The sequence below is a fragment of the Lissotriton helveticus genome, chromosome 4_1 (assembly GCF_964261635.1).
Source record: "Lissotriton helveticus chromosome 4_1, aLisHel1.1, whole genome shotgun sequence".
NCBI lineage: Eukaryota > Metazoa > Chordata > Amphibia > Caudata > Salamandridae > Lissotriton > Lissotriton helveticus.
Window position 1 is genome coordinate 1122439048 of NC_136063.1, and position 20059 is coordinate 1122459106.

The 20059-nt window shown below is 45.5% G+C and overlaps 1 protein-coding gene across 2 annotated transcripts in view; it reads left to right on the plus strand.

Moving 5' to 3' along the window:
• Positions 1-20059, plus strand: part of EPB41L4B (erythrocyte membrane protein band 4.1 like 4B) — a 935352-nt gene that overhangs the window by 875397 nt on the left and 39896 nt on the right. The gene's annotated exons all lie outside the window — the stretch shown is intronic.

The window sequence follows — 20059 nt, forward strand, 5'->3', positions numbered from 1 at the left end:
TATATATATGTGGACCCTTGTCAAATAATAAAAAAATTAAATAATGTTATCCAAAAGCGGAATAGTGAGTCCTAAGTAGGGTAATAGATTCCAACTATATGACTCTCAGTGCATGAACCATTTACCAGTCGTTTAAGTAATCATTCATGCCAAGTAATCCAACATCAGAGTGAATCAGTGAACTTGTTGGTATCACCTGGAGAACGTGAGGAGAGTTGCATACGTCACATTTTCAACCAGTGAGCTTGTGTATGGACCCCCGGAGGGAATAGTGGGTGACCACAAATCTCCTGGGAAAACCTGGGTTAGCAGGGCAGGGAACCAGGTTCCCCAGCCGGGGCCCCAAACAGTTCTGGTGTGCATATTGGTTGATTTACCAGACCACCACCACCAGGCAACCCTGTGCCTGCCTCTGAGGAGCCCAAGCGACCATGGGGCAGAGTAGAATTTTTGCGAAATCTGGTATGTCACTGTGTGAGGAATCTATGTGCTTGCTTCTGTATAAACCAGTCAGACAGGCTTCCCTCGGGGACACAATAGTGCAGCCATTCTTCCGGAAAATGCTGTCCATCCAGGGTCTCCGCGCCCTCAGGAAACACTACAAACAGGAGAATATTCCTGCATGCACGGTTTTCTGCATCCTTGGCTCTGCCCTCCAGTGCTGCTGCCATGACGAGTAGTTTGGGCATTTGATTTTTAAGGATACCTATGTCACCTTCCACAGACGATATCCGGCATTTGGTTTCAGTGACGCAGTGGGCAACATTTTGCAAATTTTGAAGCAGTAATGAAACATCCACTTTGACATCACCCACTTTGGCTTCCACTTCTTTCCACAAATCTTGGATGGGGGTGAGATCTGAAAGTGTAAGAGTACGTTGCATCGCTGAGGGGCTACCGCCAGTCCTCTGGCCGCTCAGACCAGTGTGGTTAATTAGTCAATCGTTGTTTGGGCCTGCGTGGAGGGAGTGGGTCAGTCTTTGCCCATAATATCTAAAGGACAGCCAGTGTCTGGCCTCAAAGATCATTCCAGATGGGCAACATGAGCAGCTGGAGTTGACAAGGCCTCAATGTTGGTGGGTGTCTTATTGGGCACCAGGTCCATGCCAAGAGGGGTCCAGTGTGTGGGGTGCCGTGACCCATCCCAGGAGGGAATCAACAGCTCCCTTCTGGGACGTGAATGTACTGATACTGGGGATTCCCATTGGGGCCCATCTGCCTCACTCTTATTCAGGCTCAGCTGCTGTGGCTGCCTGGACCTTGACGACTTTTGGGGCTTGGTATGACCAGTTGGTCCACATCCCCTTCAGTGGGTCACTCACCGTCTTTTCTCTGGCCCTCCTGTCAACGGCTCGCTAGGACTCCCAGGATCCCTGGGGCCTGACACTGCTATGCGCAACATAGCACCCATCTACAGTCGTGTAGCTGGCATCTGTCTGCACCGCAGCCGCACAGCCTTGAGGAGCTGATACTCGTTGGACCCCTGAGGCACGGCACCAGCAGCATCATTTGGGGCCATCTTCAAATCGCTGTGTACTCGAGGCGCGAGGCCGCCATGTCAGATGGCAGCCTGATATGGGCTCTCTTTGGTGCAGGGTCCCTGGCTCAGTTCGGGTGCTGCCCTCCTGAATCCAAGAGGGTCTCACCACTAGTGCAGATCGGGGGGAGGGTCCCAGAGTGATTCGCTGGTGAGGATGGTGAAGGATAGAGTAGATGGCCAGGAGCTGCACTAAAATGCAGCCACTGGCTTTGGCACCTTGGCCGCACCCCCAAACCATATCCATATTGTTACTAGATGTGAGTCAGGCCGAGATTTGTAGGAAGTGCAGAGCCAGCAATCCAACCATGACTCGAGCCAACCAAACCCATGGGTCGAGCCAACAAAAAAGCAAAGCCTGATTATGATTGCGAGTAACGCTCTAAGATTGCCAATTTCTGCCTTTAATGTACTCCTTCACAAATATACTGCTTCTCTCACACACTTTTTGTTTCATTCTTCATCACTCTTGCTTTTCATCCTCACTCTTTTCCAGCCTGGCCAACTCTCATGATGCCACCAAGTGTCACATGATCCTACACTCTTCCCAAGGTCACCCAGTGCCAGTATGACTGGGGAGCTGAAAACCCTGTCAGTGAGAGTGGTTTCAAGGTTGTGTGTGGAGGCTTTACAGAATTAAATTCCCCTTGTAGGTTTTAAAGCCTCCTCAGGACATTGGAAGTGGGTATGTTTGGGGAGGGTACGAGTGTTTGCCTTTGTCAGTGATAGGCATAAAGCGCTGCCTCAATTGCCACTTCCTCTCCTATACACGTCCATAGCTACTTAAGCACTGGTGGACTCTAACCTTGTTCCCTAAACACTCTGCAGCTTCTCCAAGACCCGACCTAGTGTTTCTATTGGTTAATATCAGGTCAGTTCTTCCTCTTTCTGACTGCTTTTTATTTACACGCACACATTTATTTACTTCTGCTATCTCACCCACACACACACACACATACACAAAAATTACTTTCTCTTTTGTTCTCTCTAATTTATTCTTACCTACCCACAGATACCTCCTTTCCTGACTCCTCCTCAGCTCTTTCTCTTTCCTAGTCGGTCTTCTTTTTCGCCCTCTTTATTTTTTGCTCCCCAGCACTTTCTCTCCCTGTTTGTCCTTTCTCTCTCTTTTGTAGGCTGATCCTCTCTGTTTCTCGTTCTCCCTCTGTACATAGTCGGTGGATCCCAGAGTCATCTCCTCTCTGGAATAGCAACAGATTGTAGCACGTTAACCTGGGAAGGCTGTGTGTCACACAGCTGATGTAATACAGGCCTTGCATTGCTTCCTCTTATTAGATATTGTTTTCTCTGAGTTGTAAAAGAGCATGCAGCTCTGTCCATCCCACACCCCCAATCTCATATGGGGGCTAATCAGAATCCAAAATGTTTGTGACCCTCTCCAGATTCCTCCTTTCCTGCACCAATGGACTTATAAAATGTCAGAGCAAGCCAAGGTAGGGCGGGCAGAAATAAGGATTTGTTGTTCTCCGATATTGCTAAAAGATCTTAGGTATCTGACTCATTCCTTCAGTGACCCTTCCACCAAGTGCCTGGCTGCCGTTGGTGGACCAGGTACAGTGGTGCAGGGGCCCAGAGGCCCAGGGGCCCACTGAACCCTGATTATTGCTGTGATTCACAGTTCAAACAGGGGACAGGAGGCCCATTCACTTCCTTTCCCTCGGACCGATGACATAGACTACACCACTGCTCCCGCCAATAATTTCTATCACCAACTAACTCACCCCCTTCTTTTCAGTTAGTCAAACAACTTTTATTTCGGGTAAAATATCCATAAAAAGCACATCATCATAAAATTAATCAAACTTAAATTATAAAATTTCATCTCGGGTATTTACAAATCAACAGCGTAGTAAATGCATGATTAAAACTAATATAGTAATAATTTGTCACACTAACTTTTTTTCTTTTGAGTCCTTTCTTCCTCCGCATTAGACTAGTAGCAAACAAAAATCTACCCACACCAAACACTATCAGCTGGGTAGTATCTGTTTTCAGAATTCTTAGAACCTCTATTAATTTCCTAGACCCCCTTCTTTTAGTAACCATCCCTCTACTTCCCTTTACAGTCTCTAAAGTCATTGTATTAATGTGCCCAAAATCTCTTAACTATCCCCAGAAATGGGTGTTTGTATTTCTGTTACACTGTTAAGTTGTTTCTTAACATTTGGTCCAGATTCAAAAACACAAATTTGTCATAAAAACACCGGAGGGATGGCTGCCGCTGACTCTGATGAGGGCAAGTATGGAGAGTGGCTGGTGGAGTCTGTCTGGTTGTGAGTAATGAGGGCGTCCTGTGTGGAACATTTGTGGAAGGGATGCTTGTGCACGACATTAGCGGAGGTGGAGTTTGTCATCACCAGGGGAGGGGGGGAGTTATGTTATGTTAATGTTATGTTAAATTAGGGCTTATATAGCGCAACGGCTACTCCAAAGGAGTGTCCCGGCGCTTTGAGCTCCAAACCAAAAGGGGGGCAGAAAACACAACAGTAACAAAAAAAGGGGCCACAAAGGGGAGAATTATCCGGCAAATAGCCAAGTTTTCAAGTTTTTCCTGAAAATAAGCAAATTAGAGGTGCTCCGCAGAGACAACGGCAATGAGTTCCAAAGCTTAGGAGCGAGAAAGCTAAAAGACCGGCCGCCTAGCCGAGCCTTTTTGATACGTGGAACCCGAGCCAAGGCCAAAGTTTCTGACCTAAGGGAGCGTGCCGGTCGATAAAAGTCCAGCCTCCTCTGAAGATACTTGGCACCAGTGCCATATAAGGCCTTGTGGGCAAGAGTCATGGTCTTAAACAGTATCCTCTTCCGCACCGGGAGCCAGTGAAGGGATGCAAGAAGATGAGAGGCACTAGTCCGACGATGAAGGCCAAAGATGGCACGCGCAGCAGCGTTCTGGGTGATCTGCAGGCGTTGGAGGAGGTATTCAGGCAGGCCCAGATAAAGAGCGTTAGCATAGTCCAATCTGGACCCTATGAGGGCCTGAACGGTAATCCTCCGATGTTGCTCCGAAAGTAAGGGGAAAAACTTGCGCAACATTCTGAGGATCCCGAAACAGGTTCCCGTAAGGGTGGACACCTGGGATTTGAGCGACAGCTCATTGTCGATTTTGACTCCCAGGTTCTTAGCCCACTTAGATGACTGTGTGGGAGGGAACTTGTCTACAGGCCACCAGCCTCGCCAATCTGGTTCAGAGGGGCATCCGAAGAATAGTATCTCGGACTTATCCGAGTTGCACTTGAGGCTGTTTTGTGAAAACCAGCTAAAAACAGCCCCAAGGCACTCGCGGATCCCTTCGCCATCAAACTCTTCACCCTTACGACAGGTGAAGAGGAGCTGAGTGTCGTCAGCATAAGAGACGATCCGGGCCCCATAGGACTCCGCCAATGTCGCCAGAGGGGTCATCAAGATGTTGAAAAGAGTGGGGCTCAGGATAGAGCCCTGAGGCACTCCGACTCCCAATGGCGGCATCTCGGCGGATCCGGGTGGAACCCAGACCGTCTGGCGGCGGCTGGCCAAAAAGGAAGAAAACCAGTTGAACACCGTCCCCCCAAGCCCGATGTCATGGAGCCTAATGAGGAGATCCTCATGGGGGACGGTGTCAAACGCCGCCGACAGGTCTAGCATGACTAACAGCACTCTGCCTCCCATATCCAGCACCTCTCTAATGATCTCCGAGACTTCCAAGAGCGCCGTCTCGGTGCTTAAGTTGGAACGGAATCCCGATTGGGACTCATGGAGCAGATCATTAGACTCCAGGAAATTGGAGAGCACGCCATGTACGTGCTTTTCCAAGATCTTGGTCAGTGCTGGGAGGAGCGAGATTGGTCTGTAGTTGGAAGGAGCCTCCGGGTCAAGATTAGGTTTCTTGATCAGAGGAATGACCATGGCTTGCTTCCAGGTCGGAGGCAAAAAGCCCTCGCTCAAAGAAAGATTAAGGATGGGATTGGCTATAGGATTTATAGCATCTGCCACTCTCGCCAGAAATTTTGCCGGGCATGGGTCTAATGGTGAGCCCGACTTAAGGTTCCTCATCAGGGTTAAAGATATGTCAGCCGAGAGAGGAGGAAAATCGAGCAGGACTGGGCCCGGTGGAGACAGAGGCACTGCCTCAATCGGCCTCACAGACACATTATCCAGGTCTCTCTGCGGAAAGGAGGCCTGGATTTGCCTGATTTTGGTGGTAAAAAAGTTGGCAATAGTGTTGGCCCAGATCTCTGTCGGGGCACTCTGAGTGGAAACAGACCGAGGGCCAGTAAATTCCCGCACGATTGAGAAAATCTCCTTACAGGAGTTGGCAGCGTCGTCAATCCTTTTGGCGAGATATCGTTTCTTGCTCTGAAGAACAAGTACATGGTATGCCTTCATCGTTGTTTTATAACGTTGTTTAGCCTCAGGCTCATACTGGGCTCTCCATGCACGCTCTGCCACTTTGCAATGCCTGCGGGCAATGGCTAGGTCCTCCGTGAACCAGGGAGCAGAGACCCGTCGAGCAGCGGACCTGGGTGGCTGGAGGGGAGCGAACTCATCGAGTCTGGCGAGGAGCCATGATTGTAAGCTCTCCAGATCTTCCTCTAGATCCCCAGTACAGACCACAGGGTGATCAATTAAGGCATGTGTGAGCATGTCCGAGGTCACCCTGTGCAGTGTTCTGTAGTTGCTGCCCTGCTGTCTCGTAGTTCTGGCAGGGGGGGCCGAGATAGAATGTATTTCGAAGTGGGCCAGGAAATGGTCAGACCAAACGATAGGCGAGAGTGTAACGTTCATGATAGGTATGGTGGAAAAAACCTGATCAAGTGTGTGGCCTTTATCGTGGGTAGGACCAAAAAGATAAGGGGAAAGGCCCAGGGTAGATGTAATATCCAACAATTTGATGGCATTTTGGTCATTGTGGTCGTCCATGTGAAAATTAAAATCGCCTACCAATAAGCACTGCTCCGATCTCAAAACAAGGACCGACATGGCCTGTTGGAGGTCCTCGAAAAAAGAGCCGACAGCGCCCGGGGGTCTGTAAACGATCATACCCTTCAATGCTTGTTGCGGTGATAAAGAGATGGTGAAGGCTAATGAATCGGTCCCTTCGATGGTATGTGTGTGAGTGACCGTGCACGGAAGAGAATTCTTCACAATCAGGGCGACTCCTCCTCCCCTTCCCTTGTCTCTATCCTGACGATAGATGGTGTAGTCAGTGGGAATGGCAGCCACTATGTCCGGATTAGAGGAATCATTGAGCCATGTCTCAGTAAGCATCAGACAGGTGGGACTGATAGTTGACAGAAGATCAAAGATCTCTTGAGTGTGGCGATGCAATGACCTCGTATTAAGGAGTAGACAGATATGTTTAGAGCTACTCTCCTTAACAGACAAATGGGAAGGGAGGGTGCAAACAGGGTGCCAAAGACAGGCAGGGCACTTATGCTTACCCTTATACCGGCTAGGGAAGACTGATAGGCATGAAGTATTGCGATTGCGCAATAACAAGAGCTCCTGAGCGGAATAGCAGCACATAGTGGCCAGAGGTACCTGCCACGCCAAACGCCTCCGGGACGCTGACGGGCGCAGACGGGCACGACTCCGGCGCAGATCCGGCGCGGCCGCTGAACGCGTCCGCTGCGCGGAGAAAGAGGTGAGCTTTTTATAGCGCTGCTAGAGCGCGCGTGTGGAAGTCCTACCCCCAAGATGGCTGCCAAGATGAGATCCCAGCCCTCGGCGTCAATACTCAGCCGAGGGCGGTCTCAGAGTCCCAGGCAAGGGAGGGGGGGGAAGCAAAGCGCTTACAAGCGCTGGGAGATCGAAAAATAAGCAGCGCTGTGCTCCTGCACGCTTTAGACACAAGCGCGAGCACAACTGCAGAGGCACACAGTGAAATTGTAAATTTTAAAAAAACACGAGTCAAGTGTTCTAAATAAAAGAAAAGTAGGGAGACCTCCCGGCTTCCGCCTCAGGAGGGGAAAGTAGGTTCGAAGCAGATGGTAATCACCTGCAAAGTGATCCGGTTCCCTTTTATAGCGCTGCTAGAGCGCGCGTGTGGAAGTCCTACCCCCAAGATGGCTGCCAAGATGAGATCCCAGCCCTCGGCGTCAATACTCAGCCGAGGGCGGTCTCAGAGTCCCAGGCAAGGGAGGGGGGGGAAGCAAAGCGCTTACAAGCGCTGGGAGATCGAAAAATAAGCAGCGCTGTGCTCCTGCACGCTTTAGACACAAGCGCGAGCACAACTGCAGAGGCACACAGTGAAATTGTAAATTGTAAATTGTAAATTTTAAAAAAACACGAGTCAAGTGTTCTAAATAAAAGAAAAGTAGGGAGACCTCCCGGCTTCCGCCTCAGGAGGGGAAAGTAGGTTCGAAGCAGATGGTAATCACCTGCAAAGTGATCCGGTTCCCTTTTATAGCGCTGCTAGAGCGCGCGTGTGGAAGTCCTACCCCCAAGATGGCTGCCAAGATGAGATCCCAGCCCTCGGCGTCAATACTCAGCCGAGGGCGGTCTCAGAGTCCCAGGCAAGGGAGGGGGGGGAAGCAAAGCGCTTACAAGCGCTGGGAGATCGAAAAATAAGCAGCGCTGTGCTCCTGCACGCTTTAGACACAAGCGCGAGCACAACTGCAGAGGCACACAGTGAAATTGTAAATTTTAAAAAAAACACGAGTCAAGTGTTCTAAATAAAAGAAAAGTAGGGAGACCTCCCGGCTTCCGCCTCAGGAGGGGAAAGTAGGTTCGAAGCAGATGGAGTCTGAATCTCCTAGAGAAGTGGAGGTGATGAAGTGGGTTGTTGTACAGAAGTGGGGGGAGGGCCCTTTCCCTGGACCGAAAACAGGCAAAAATAAACCAGACGTGCCTCATTAAATTTTCCAAACTGCTAGTTAAGAGGTGCACAGCATAATGCTTCAATGTATTTCAAATCAGACACCTCTGCGCATCACCATACTGCAGACCAGACCACGAAACGCAGTTGGTCATCATAACCTTCTAGAGTTCTAGCTTGCAGACCGTGCTGTCTTACATAGCAACATATACAGCCCTTACTACACGTGTGTTTGTCGCTGAAGTGCTTGTGTACATGGGTAGCGTGTTACATCATATAGGGTGTGGTTGGAAGCGAGAACACTGTCCAGAAAAATAAAAAAGAAGTACAGAAATAATGCCCTCTGGGTATGTTAAAATGTAGTTGGGTGGTGCGCTCGGTGATTGCTAGACACCAGAAAAGGCATGACGTATGGATGCCCTTGATAAATGGGGAGGATGAAAAGTGGAGCAACAATGATGGCAGTAAATGGGAAGCCTATGTGCGGGCTGTAAGCCCCCGATGTAGATACAGTATGTCTCTGTTCAAGACATCGCTTACATGCTGTCTTGAGCCGAGATCTAAAAAGGTCAGAGCATATTTTCGAGTATTGAGTGGTTGAATTCCCATAGTAGTGCTAATTGAGTTGCTGGTGCAGTTCAGAAATGTTATTAGAATTAAATTACACACTCTGATTTTTGTTATTAGGGGAGAGAGTCTCATGGTGCCTGGGGCACAGGCAGTAGGGAGTCACCAGCCCATTGAATTCATTGTGGTTGGTGAACCCTGACCTCACAATGTGTGGAAGAAAATCTGCCACATGGGATGAGTATGCTGCAGCAATTACCCTCCAACAATTACTGCTCTGCAAAAAGTTTTGGCCTGGCAGTCATGAATCCTGATCCTGTTGGCCAATCAGACTATGGGCATTGAGACCCCCATGTCCTGACGGTGAGCGGCACCACAATGTTTCCACACCACAGGAGATAAACCCTTGGAACAAGGCCAGGTTTTAACTATTAGCTTGCCTAGGCAGAGGAATTTATGAACAGCACACAAAGAAAACATTTACTTATTGATTTCTGATAATTTATTTTTCAGCTGGTGCCCTACATTACAATTTTGAATGGTACACACCATCTGGCCATTTTGTATCCAAGTGATATGATTTTCCTATAACGTCTGCTTAAGTACCCAGTGTACTATGAAACAAACTAGTGCTATCAGTGGCATATTTTTAGATCAGTTTCCAGCCTGAATAAGATTGGTAATTTAGGACTGATAGCCTTGAGTAAAACCAGCACACTGAGCCAGCTTGCATTATTGATCATCTAAAGTCCAGTCTGATGCCCATCCCATACATACAGTCATGATTTTCTCCTGGATTGCTTTTGTAGTTGTATAGTTACTCAAAGTCAAAACGAGCTTTATTCGATTTTAGGCATATGAAATCATAAAAGCGTCAATTCAAACATCAATACAAACATCTCATCTCAATTCTAAATATACCATGATCTTCATAAATATATACACATTCATAGAAACAGTTCAGTTTGCTCCAGCTTTTTCTATTGTTTAAACAATTGTAACATATGACCTCTATGCCAAAATAATACATCGCAATATTAAAACTTCTCATATGTGTCCCCTCGAACTTCTAGGCACTTATAGTTTTCCTTGCTCTCAATATACTTTTCAGGAAACCCACCATAATTGCGATGCAATAGTAACTATCCAACATTTGTAAATACAATAGGGCTGGACGACATTGTCTCCAGCCTCCCTGTTTTTGTAAGGGTTTAATCCATCTGTCTTTCATTTGCATAGAAATTACAGAATAGAATTACCTGGATGGTTCTTTGTGAAGAGGTGTTGTCACAAGGACACAGGCCTAAATCCCTTGACCAATTGTTCATGTCTGGATGACTGGTCAAGTCTCAAATCTGAAAAGTGTTAACGCGTATCTATCGCATCCCCACACACAACACAGTAGATACGGCTGGATGTTGTACGTTATAGTAATTATTTGGTGCTGCACCACCATGGATTTGTTCATTTCCAAAGCTAACCTGTTATCTTCCAAGACCGTCATGCAAACTTTTTTGAACTCCTTCCGATGTATTGAGTTCATCGTTTCCGGTTGGAGAAATTACTCTGGGTGCCCTATATCCTGCATAACGTTTTTCACGTATTTTACCCAGGTGATCTTATTTGCATGGTCTAATTTTATTGTTTAGATTAGGATTTCCTAGTTTAGCCCTGTGCTCTTGGAGGTCCAAATTCTATGCCAAAGCAGCGCCGGTTGTACCTTAATTAAATCTGAAATGTATGGTACACCTAACTCGCTGTGGCAATTAAAAACTTGCAGGAACTGCCAATATGGATCTTAAAAAGGCCTTTCCAACTTGTTGAATTGTTTTAGAATCATGGAGTCCCCATATACCTGCCCCAAAGTTTGCTATACTCGCGCATTTGGCCTGGTAAATTTTCAAGATAATTTCAGGTGGCCTTTTAACCAGTTTTTCTGAGGAATGTATTAATGCTACAGTGGACTTCATAAACAGAAGGCTCCTAGTCTTGATCGCTTGTGTCCAAGACCCAGTGCAGTTGAATAAAACACCCAGGTGTGTAAAAGTATTAATAGATTCTACCCTGCTACCCCCAGCTTGAAAACTTCTACACTTTTGTTTCCCTCTCCCACAGGTCATTATAAAGCTTTTCTTTGCGTTCATTTTCAAACCAAGGGTGTCCATAAAACTAGTATAAAAAGTAAGATCCCTCTCTAAACCAATCTGGGTGCGTGCCATAAGGACTGCATCATCAGCTTAGAGAAGGGAGACTATCGGGCACTTGTTTACATATGGTGGGTCCCTAGCGTTTGACACCAACTCCTCTTCCAACGCGTTAGTGTAAAGAGTGAACAGGAATGGTGTCAAAACGCACCCTTGCCTCACTCCCCTCTCCACTTTGAATGGTGTGGTACATTCTCAGTTAAGCCCATAACAGACTTTAGCTGTAGCCCCGGAGTATAACTGTCTTAAAAATTGAATTAAAATTGGGTCAACCTTAAGATTGCGAAGAATGTCCCACAATTTGCTGTGTTTAACACAGTCAAAAGTGGCTGTAAGGTTGACAAAAGCCAAGTAAATTTCTCTGATTTAGCCTGCATGTACTTTCCAATTAAAATACTAAGATTAAGAGCCTGCTCGTTGACACCTAAACCAGATCTTAAACCGTACTGTACATCACTTAAAATGTGGTTGTCCTCTGCCCATGTTTGCAACCTGTCTAAAACAATCCTTCCGGCCACCTTCATTAGGGAATCTAGTAAAGATATTGGGCGGTAACCGGCAGGATTTTCCTGATCCCCCTTTTTAAAAACCGGAACAATTATCGATTCAGACCATGTATCTATAAATCCTTTTGCACAACATGCTTGTAGGACCCACGTTAATATTGGGACCATAACTGTGGAATTGACATAAAAAGCTTGATTGGGACCCCATCAGGGCCTGGGGCCTTATCACTCTTACTTGCGTTTACTGTCCTTATTACATCTTCCAGAATGATATCAAGGTCGATGGGCCGGAAATCTTGGGAGTCCTGAAGGTCCCTCCCAAGCTCTTGCCTCCGATCTGTTTCGCTCTGTGTCATTCTGTAGGGAGTAAACATTTGAAAAGAAGTCCACCAAAGTTTTTTCTTCTATTGCTACTTCAATAGAAGGTGCATCAGGTGTATTAACAGAAAAGAAGGGCGCGTTCACAGCCTGCCAGAATAGGGAGCTATCTTTACTCCCGGAGGCATTTTTAAGATTCTCCCAAGCCTTTTCTTTAAGATCATTTTTTCTAGTTTTCCTGGCTTCATTGTACAACTTCATGCATTTCCTGATTTCCTCCTTATCTCGTGCTGGCTTATGTAAAGCTTATTTTAATTTAGTATATGTTTCTGTGCAGTTCTTGTCGAACCATCCCTGTCTATCATCTCCGGTAGCTTTGCTTTCTACTAGCAGCAAATTGTTAAATGCATTATTTATGTGGGTAAAGGCAGTCAGGATATTATCATGCAATCGGCTATCATTCAGGCACGTTAGAATTGAATCATATGTCTTGCTGACGAGTTGTTTACTTAACTCTGAGGGGGCTAGAATAGACCATCGTAATGTATAGCTGTTTTGTCTTCCTAGTGTTACATTTTGTGCCCCCTCAACTTGATTGCAATATTTGCTTGCTGCAATAGTAGGAATGGTTATATTTACACTTAGGGGCAGATTGTCACTCATTACATTTTGGTGGATGTTATAACCAGTAACGTAGCTTGCGTAGCGGTTTGGCATAAGTATGAAATCTATTGTGGATTCGGCTCCTCTACCAATAAAGGTGTGTCCAAATTCCACCCTAGGTGAACATAGACAATTTACAAAACTGAAATCGTGCTGGAATAAGATCTCATTGAAAATTTCTCCTCTCTCTGTATGGGAGAAATGCGTCACCGGGTCAGCATCCTCAGTTGTCAAGCTGCATTTTCCTAGCCCGGCTATCGAGCTTAAATGGACATTAAAATCCCCGCCACAGATAGGAATTATTTCAATCTCACCTTTTGGGTTTCAAACGTTTTTTATTAATATTCAGAAGACAGAGCAAAAAACGTAAGTACATTGTGACAGTCAGTGCAGTATTGTGCATACATTTCAAGGCATCACAAAGAGGGAAACAATAGCAAGAGCGCCTCGGTCCCTTACTATCCCAATCAATATTAATAAGGCAGTCCTAGGCTGTCCGGAGTCCTCGCCTTGCATATTCCTGACTTATCGTACCAGTGGTATAAAACTGCAAAAACTACACTCACGCCTACGACTGGTCCCGTAGAGGCACAATTGTCAATCAGTGGTGGCATGATGTTACAGGGCAAAAATAGCTTCTAGCAATTTAGCATTCTTTTTCTAGCATCTAAGCCTAGATGGAGACACGATGCAGTAGTATACTCATATGCTGAAAATTATGGATAAAAGATGTAAGAAGAACAAAAAGGGAAAGGAAAACAAGGACGTATCCACAATGCGTAGAGGGATGCGGGGACAGCATTTGTGGTGGTAGAGACTAGAGCAGGAGCAGCGACAACGGAGAAGTCCCCAAGCAGTTAAAATAGGGGGCAAGTCTTTCAGTGTTTGGCCCACCGGGCCTAGGCCTCTCAAGGGACTGGCAGCCTAGGACTAACGGCAAGAGGGCTTTGGCTGTGCATTGTGTTCCCTCCGCTGTGCCCCAGTGCAAGTCAGAAGAGTAAGGATGGGGGCAGGAGGGGGCGTCCAAGTGCTGTAGGAAGCAGCGGGGGGTCTAGGTATCCACGGCCAGGAGGCACCCCAGTAGTTTGGTCCAGTTTGCACAGGGGGGAGGCAGGGGAGTAACTGCCGGGGCACAGCTTCAAACCCAAGACGCGAGCGGGTTTGCAGGAGATTCAGGTCGCCCAAAATGCAGTAGTGCACCCCCCCCCGCGGTGGCGAGGGCACCCCCCCACCACTGTACCTGCTCAGGGCCTGGTCTCTGGGGCCCCATCACCTCGAGCCAGTCACCAACCTCCAGATGAGATCTAAGCTGCACTCCGGTTTCAAAATGGCAGGCTTCTTCTTCGCTCCACCGCCCTCCACAGCTCAAACAACAGGGCTGATTGGCGCACCCCGCAGCGTCTTCCACAAAGCAGCCAGTATACAGGCAAACTGGGCCCCTGCAGCATCCGCTCCCCTTCCGGGGCTAGTGAGGTCCTTCGAGGTCACAGTAGGTCTCCAGGCCCCCCCCCCGGCCTCCAAGCTCTGGCAGGGAAAATGGCGGGTGCTCAACTCCAGGCCTCTCCTGGCCTCCCGTCCAGGCCCCTGCCAAAGGAGAAGCCTCACCACTGCAGTTCTTTTGCGGGCTCCTCAGCGCGACCCCGATCAGTACTTCAGGCCTCAGTCTCACACCAGGTGTGCCCCAGGACACGAGGCGCCGAGCAGGCTTTGGGCGCCAGAGATGACAGGTGCCGTGTCAGGCAAGAGGCAATTACAGACCTCTCTGCCTCTATTGCCGGGCCCCCATCACCCGTCGCCATGCAGCAGCGCAGTGGATCTCCGGTAGTGGAAGGCGCCGGGTGCGGGTCAAGCGGTGCAGAGCCGGCTCCGGGCGCCGAAAATGGCGGGCGCCATGTCCTCAGAGCCGCTCCCACCAGCCAGACAGCTACCTCACCCAGCAGGGAGTCGCCAAAGGTTCTGCAGAGTCGAAGGGTCACTGGGTCCCGGCCGATCCCTCTGAGCACCAGGAGGGTGGAGTCCAGGCAGTTAGAGGCAGGAGCCACGCCGGACCCGGGCGTATAAAATGGCGGGCTGAACGTTCGCCTCCAGGCCTCGCTTCCAGCAGCGTCAGGGTCTCCGCTCCCAGGTGCCAGGGAGACCTCCAATCCCTCACAAAGAACCACCAGCTACTCCGCAACGGATGTCCGCTGGCTAGAGTCGCTTGCAGGTCAGAGCATCGCTGATAATGGCTAATATATGTGGCGGCGGCCCGGAGCTCAAAAGGCGTGCATCTCACTCCATGAGTAGCGAATCCACGCCTGCCAAATCTCACCTTTTGGTATTAGTTTACTAATATCCTGGCTCAACTTCTTTGTGGTAGCGCCCAATTGCCCTTTTTCAACGTTATTATAAAGGTTAATTACAACCAGTATACATTTCGCTTCTATGTGGATCAGTACAATCTGATACAATTCAGAACTAATTATTTCGATCTTCTGGGCTCCAACCATATTTGAGACATATACACAGATTCCACCCTTAGGTCTTTCGCTCAAAGTATGAGTTGCTTGTGTGTGTAATGTCCTGAAGCCATTAATATGTACCTCATTGATGGCCCAGGTTTCTTGAATATACAAGATGTCAAAACTGTTTATAAAATCATTCCAAGGCATGTCTTTCACTTTATTCCTAAGGCCTGCTACGTTCCAAAACAAGACCCTAAAATGTTTTCATTTGGATTGAATTACTACAGGGACAGATTCATACTGCTCTGTTGGTCCAGACTCTTTTTGCATGGCTTGTTTAAAGATCCCTACATTGTCCATTTCTTTGGGAACCCTGCTGATATTGTCAGACCCAGATGTTCCTTCACCTTTATACTTACTATCCCCCTCATCCATTAGTTCAGTTCTATTTGAACTATTTAGGGCTGATTCGCATTGAGTTTCAGTACTAAAATTATTATAATTCCCTGCTAGGTTCTGGCTAATAGATAGTCAGTCATTTACATCTAGGGTCGATAAGGGCCCAAATCGGTATAGTTACTCAACCCGAAGGTATTGGAGTTCTTTACATGAGCACCAGTTACATCACACCAGGACACATTCATTTTTGGTAGGCACGGGTACATTAAGTGATTTCCCCAGAATCACAGGATGTTGAGCTGGTGCCAAGAATTTAACCTGGTTCCCCCAGCTCCAAAGTCAGCAGGCCTGGCTGTAATGCCGCTTCCTCTCCCCCAAGAGGTTCTACTGTTAGGTAACCAGTACCAGGATTTTGTCCAGGCACCATGTCTCCCTTTCCTGCAATGCTAAGGGTTAGCATTGATGAATGTGAAGTTGGTAAACAAAAGGAGAAATCTACACAGCCAGTTGCCGAGCAAGGCAACCATAGGTTTTGATGCGAACATGGTAAATGTGTCCTTGCATGTGACCCTACATTTCCGGTCTGCCTTAGTCTTTCAGGATACCACAGTTTCCTTTCTTTTTTGCCCTCCTTTCACCCTTTTCTGCAACTTGAAATTTCATTCTGAGGGTTAAGGCTGATGATGAAAGAAAAAAAACACCGGTCATGTGGTTGACTCTCTTCCACCCCTAGTGGCTTTTTAAAGAGGCTGGCCTTGGAAATGTTTGGTCCGGTTTTATACTGAAACCTTAACATATGCAAACATATCTCACCAGCTTTGTTATACAGGGGATTTCAAATGTATGGTAGGCAGCTATCCATTACAAGTCTGCTCTGTTATTGTGTCTTTCGATAGACTTGTCACCAGCCAGCATCCCCACCTGCCCCAAACTCTCATATGTGGCATTGCCATACTGATCAAAACAAGGTATATTTGGATGCAATGCATGCGAATAAGCTGGCATGAAAGCCAAAGTCTACCTATCCTTCTAGGTATATGCGCCCTAAAAAGACCATCTCTTTCAAATGGTTTGTATACCATTTGACAGTACGAGCAACTGAGAATTTCTAGATGGTGAAGAAGACATTTTTGCATGACGCTGCCTGTGAGATGTTAACATTATCGAATGTGTTGTATATGTTCCAGCATACCTTTCAGGAAACTTCGACTTCGGAAAAAGTCGTAGAATAGACATAATACTCATTCTTGACCCATACTGTACTTCAAATTACCTTGGCCATTTTCTGTGATTTTTTGGGATAAAGGCCACTATTCGTTACCAAATGCCTAATTTTGTCACCTCAGGGTGTGGTTCAAAGTGATAGCACCACCCCAAAAAATAAAAAAGTAGTCCAGAAACAAAGCCCGCTATGTATATTTAAATGTAGTTGGGATGTGCTCTTGGGGAGGGCTAAACAATGGAAGAAGCAGGACGTATGCATGCCCTCGACAAACGGAGAGGACAAAAAATGGAGCGACCATGGTGCCAGCAAATGGAAAATGTAGAGGCGGGCTGGAAGCCCACGATGTAGGTACAGCATGTCTCAGTTAGAAACCGCACATGTATGCTGTCTAGAGGCGAGACCTAAAAAGGAGGTAGTAGGAAAGGGAAAATAGAAATGTATGTTACAGAATTGTCTCTTTTGAGCCATATATCAGTATAAAAAAGTTACAGATGCAAGTGAGTTAATTTGATTTCATGATGTCATCCACTGTAAGATCTTTTTATAGGAAGTTTGACTTGTGTATACCAGCTTTAAGAACCTTCACTGTAAAGGGGGAAGACCTAAACACTGAAAAATATAAAGTATTACTGCTTGTGTTTTTGTGTAAAGACCAGAAAAGATGCATTGCTGATATGCAAGAACACGTGTATAAAGTCTGTCGCTGTGTTTCAAGCCATATGGCGAAAGTGTGGGGAAGAACACAATATGTTGTAGCATAAATTAGTTTTTGTATTTTAGCCTTGTAATTAGTCTCATACTGGTGTGACTTTTGAAATGGAATTTAATTACTGGGAGGAACACAGTTTGCTAGTGCCTGATGGAACAGAGATATGCACAAAGGAATTTCAGAATCTGAAGCAAATGGCGAGAGCTTGCTAGCTTTTCAGGATTTTTCTATGCATTTTGCTCCTAAGAGCCACATCCACCTATTTGAGTTCATTAAAAGACAGGTAATTCAGGTCCCTGGATATAACCAGTGAAGGCTGTTTTTTGCTATCATGGGACTTTGTTGCAAAGTTTGTCTTAAAGTGGGAATAAGCATAAAATAAACTACTGCGACGTTTAATAAAAATCTAATTTTCCAGTGGATGCTTATAGATGATGGGGCCGATTCACAGAACTAATCTGAGACTAAATCCTAAACTTACTACTTTTGGTATTCACAGAAGGCATTTAGTACTAGTAAAGTTAGGATTATGTCTTAAATTAGGATTTTGTCTCAAATTAGGATTTTGTCTTAAATTAGGATTTTGTCTTAACAAAATTTAAGACAGAATCCTAACTTAAGACAGAATCCTAACTTAAGACAGAATCCTAACTTAAGACGGAATCCTAACTTAAGACGGAATCCTAACTTAAGACGGAATCCTAACTTAAGACGGAATCCTAACTTAAGACAGAATCCTAACTTAAGACAGAATCCTAACTTAAGACGGAATCCTAACTTAAGACGGAATCCTAACTTAAGACAGAATCCTAACTTAAGACAGAATCCTAACTTAAGACAGAATCCTAACTTAAGACAGAATCCTAACTTAAGACAGAATCCTAACTTAAGACAGAATCCTAACTTAAGACAGAATCCTAACTTAAGACAGAATCCTAACTTAAGACAGAATCCTAACTTAAGACAGAATCCTAACTTAAGACAGAATCCTAACTTAAGACAGAATCCTAACTTAAGACAAAACACCAACTTAAGACAAAACACCAACTTAAGACAAAACACCAACTTTAGACAAAACACCAACTTTAGACAAAACACCAACTTTAGACAAAACACCAACTTTAGACAAAACACCAACTTTAGACAAAACACCAACTTTAGACAAAACACCAACTTTAGACAAAACACCAACTTTAGACAAAACACCAACTTTAGACCAAACACCAACTTTAGACCAAACACCAACTTTAGACCAAACACCAACTTTAGACCAAACACCAACTTTAGACCAAACACCAACTTTAGACCAAACACCAACTTTAGACCAAACACCAACTTTAGACCAAACACCAACTTTAGACCAAACACCAACTTTAGACCAAACACCAACTTTAGACCAAACACCAACTTTAGACCAAACACCAACTTTAGACCAAACAACTAACTTTAGACCAAACAACTAACTTTAAGACAAACAACTAACTTAAGACAAACAACTAACTTTACTCCTACTAAATGCCTTCTGTAAGATTAGAATTTTGTCTCAGATTAGTTCTGTGAATCGGCCCTGATATTTTTAGGAGGGGCCTCTAATCTGCCAAATGACCAAAGCCTCCGACAGTAGATAGTGTTATTTTGAACCAGTAGTTTTTCTGAATAAGCAGTGAGGCTTCTGTTTAGCTGCAAACATGAATTTACTACTATTTAACCAATTGTCAAACCTTTCCGAATTTCCATTGATTAACAGAATGGCAATTTAGAGAAAAAGTAAAATACGCAAGCTTGGCTAGGGTCAGTGGTATCTATTAAATGTGTGTGTCTTTCTGTGCAAATCCTGCATGAAATTTGTTACTGGGTCTGTTTTCTGGATCACATTGGAAAACTGAAAAAAGAATTCAAACGTATTAAATTGAAGGGACTGATCAAACAAAATTATCCAGAAATGTCTGACAATTATTTTTAGCTATGGGTACCCCAGATCATAAATAAATAGTGTATTTTTTGGATTTGTTACGAGGAAATCCTTTTTACTCATTGTTAAATATTTATTCATCATATCCTAAAAGGATCCACCTTCCCAACCAAATCAACTTTTTGAAGTCCTTTGTTATATGTTTATATTTTGACACAGCTTTGTCTTGTCACTCATCTTGTAATTTGATTTGAAGTCTTCTTTGAAATGCTTCGTGCACAAAACGTTACATTGACTGTCTTGACATTTTAACAAATAATTTTAGTTAGAAGTATAATGATATAATGTTCATGTTCACTTGTGTGTAAAATGCCTCTTTCGGATACATCATTTAATGTATTTTTTTGTTAATTGGATCAATGTATGAAAGTGTAACAAAGAAGGGTTAGCCTGCATAAGGAGAGCCTGGGGTGTACAAGAATAGATTTGTTGGCGTTACAATTGGTGTTGCGATTTTTAATAAATTATTTTAGGGTGCACTTCAATAGATGTTCGAAGGTGTAATCATAGACACCCTAAACCCTAGTACATAGAAACATTTCGAATTACTGCTATTGTCCTAATATTTCTTGTGAGTTGCATCAAATCGCATCTATATCTTGTGAAATGAATACTAATTTGTAAGTACATAGGATGCAGTTGACTATTTTGCTAGTCTCCTAAATTGTACATGTTTTTCTAGCTGGACAGATGTACCAACA